The following is a 3,301-nucleotide window of genomic DNA, read 5'->3' as shown; positions in this document are numbered from 1 at the left end:
GGCATGCAATATTCACGGTGATTTGAGGTGTTGATTAATTTAAAATAGTATTGTTTGAGGAATCAATATTATTCTAAATTTAGAGTCTTGACCAAAGTTTATTTTTATGATTCTTAGGATGACTTTCAACCCACTGGCCATTATACTAAAAGAGAACAAACTTACTGGTCCCAACTATATTGATTGAAAAAGGAACCTGGACATTGTTCTTACTGCTGAAAGCTATAAGTTTGTACTGACTGAGGCATGCCCCGATGCACTTGACGGTGACTCTACCCCAGAGGAGATTGAGTATCATAAGAAATGGGTAAAAGCCGATGAGATGGTGCGGTGTTACATTTTGGCATCAATGTCAAATGTATTGCAACATCAGCATCAAGATTTACCAACAGTTTATGATATAATAAACAATCTCAAAGAACTCTTTGGGCACCAGAGTCGGACTGCTAGGCAAGAGGCAATGAGAAAGTTGATGACGACCACCATGTCTGAGGGAACACCCGTAAGGGATCATATCCTCAAAATGATGGTCTATCTGAACGAAATACAAGTTCTTGGAGGAGAAATCGATGGGGAAACTCAGGTTGATATAATTCTCCAAACGCTACCCAGAAGTTTTGAGCAGTTCCGCCCGAACTATAACATGAACAAAAGAGAGTATACGTTGGCGGAACTTCTGACAGAACTACAGGTAGCAGAAGGTATATTTCGTCAAAGTTCTCAGACTCACTATACTGAAAATGGTTCTACTTCTAAACCGAAAGGCAAGAAGAAGAAGAAACAGATCTTTTCAGCAAAGAGAGTGAATAAACCTCAGGGACAAAAAGCTGGAATGAAGAAGCCGAAGGGCAAGTGCTTCATCTGCAAGCAGTCAGGACATTGGAAGGCGGACTGCCCTTGTAGGAATCAGAACAATAAAGGTATATCTCATGCTCTAGTAGTTGAAACATGTTTAGCGGTGTTATCTACCAGCACCTGGTGTGTAGATATGAGAGTCACTGATCATAATTGCAATTCTTTGCAGGGGTTCCAGGAAATCTGACGACTATTTGATGAAGAGATAACCGTCTATATGGGCAATACTACTAAGATGACGGCTGTTGCAGTGGGAGACGTCTACTTATCTTTTGATAGGAAATGAAATTTGATTTTAAGAAATTATCTTTATGTACCCAGTTTTAGAAAGAATTTAATTTCAGTTTCTAAACTGTATTTGAATGGATATTCTGTTTCCTTTAGTGACAATGTCGTTATAAAGAGAAATAAGGTGATTATCTGTTCTGGTGCATTGATTGACAATTTATACACTTTAAATCCAATTTCTCCCGCAAAGCAAAATATGAAAATTAATAATACATCTTCTAACTCTAATAAGAGAAAAGAACATTCGGAAATGAACCAAACGTATCTTTGGCATCTAAGGCTTGGTCATATTAACTTAAGTAGGATTCAAAGGCTTGTAGCCGATGGACTCTTGGGTTCATTAGAGTTGGAAAACTTGAATCCTGCTTGGAAGGTAAAATGACCAAGAGACCTTTTAAGGCCAAGGGGTATAGAGCCAAAGATGCGTTAGAACTGGTTCATTCTGATTTGTGTGGTCCTATGTCTATCCAGGCAAGAGGTGGTTATGAATACTTCGTCTCCTTTATAGACGATTATTCAAGATACGGATATATTTACCTGATACGCCGCAAGTCTGAATGCTTTGATAAGTTCAAAGAATATAGGGCTGATGTGGAGAAATGTCTTGGTAAAAGTATCAAGACACTACGGTCTGACCGTGGTGGCGAATACCTCTTTGGAGAGTTTAGGAGTTACTTATCAGAAGTCGGTATTCAATCCCAATTGTCTGCACCTAGTACATCCCAACAGAATGGTGTGGCAGAACGAAGGAATAGGACTCTTATAGAAATGGTTAGATCGATGATGAGTTATTCAGAATTACCAAATTCATTTTGGGGATATGCTCTGGAAACAGCAGTGTACATTCTGAATATGGTACCTTCTAAAACAGTTCCTTCTACTCCCATGGAATTATGGAATAGGCGTAAGCCTAGTCTGAATCATATCTGGATATGGGGAAGTCCAGCACATGTGCTGAAGGGAGATACTGACAAGTTGGAATCACGTACAAAAGTTTGTCTGTTTATGGGATATCCTAAGGGAACGAAAGGTGGTTTATTTTATAATTCTAAAAATCAGAAGATCATTGTTAGCACCAATGCTCGATTTTTAGAAGAAGATTATGTAATGAACCATAAGCCCATGAGTGAAATAGTTCTGGAAGAAATAAGAGATGACACGTCTACTTTAATACCAACAGTATAAGATGAAGTACCACAAGAAACTACAACACGTGTCACACATGATACTCAACCAGAGACAGTGCCTCGTCGTAGTGGGAGGGTTGTAAGGCAACCTGAGAGATTCATGTTTTGGGGAGAGTCTTCGGACTTGATCCTGGGAAAACATGAACCTGATCCCCGGACATATGACGAAGCACTCCAAGATATAGATGCAGTATCTTGGCAAAAGGCAATGAATTCGGAAATAGAATCTATGTATTCTAATAAGGTCTGGGAGCTTGTAGAACCACCTGATGGTGTAAAAGCCGTTGGATGCAAGTGGATCTACAAAAGTAAAAGAGGGACAGACGGGAAGACAGAAACCTTCAAAGCAAGGCTTGTTGCGAAAGGGTACACTCAGAAAGAGGGAATCAATTATGAGGAGACCTTTTCGCCGGTAGCCATGCTTAAGTCTATCCGGATACTCTTATCCATTGCCGCTCATATGAATTATAAGATTTGGCAAATGGATGTCAAGACAGCTTTCCTTAATGGAAGTATTGAAGAAAACATTCATATGAAGCAACCAGAAGAGTTCATTGAAAAGGGCAAAGAGCATCTAGTGTGCAAGCTCAATCGGTCCATTTATGGACTGAAGCAAGCTTCAAGATCTTGGAACATCCGGTTTAACGAAGTAATCCAGTCATATGGATTTATTTATTTTCCAGATGAGTCTTGTGTATACAAGAAGTGTAACGAAAATGTAGTGATATTTCTTGTACTATACGTAGATGATATTTTGTTAATTGGCAATAATGTCAAGGTATTATCGGACATAAAGGTATGATTGTCCAAACAATTTGATATGAAGGACTTAGGAGAATGTGCATACATTCTTGGGATCAAAGTCATAAGAGATCGCAAGAAAAGAATGTTATGCCTATCTCAAGCTTCATATATAGATACGATCCTTGCTCGTTTTAGCATGCAGAACTCCAAGAAAGGTTCTTACCTTT

This window comes from Zingiber officinale, chromosome 4A (assembly GCF_018446385.1).
Source record: "Zingiber officinale cultivar Zhangliang chromosome 4A, Zo_v1.1, whole genome shotgun sequence".
NCBI lineage: Eukaryota > Viridiplantae > Streptophyta > Magnoliopsida > Zingiberales > Zingiberaceae > Zingiber > Zingiber officinale.
The sequence above is the reverse complement of the archived record's forward strand: the minus strand, read 5'-3'. Positions refer to the sequence as shown.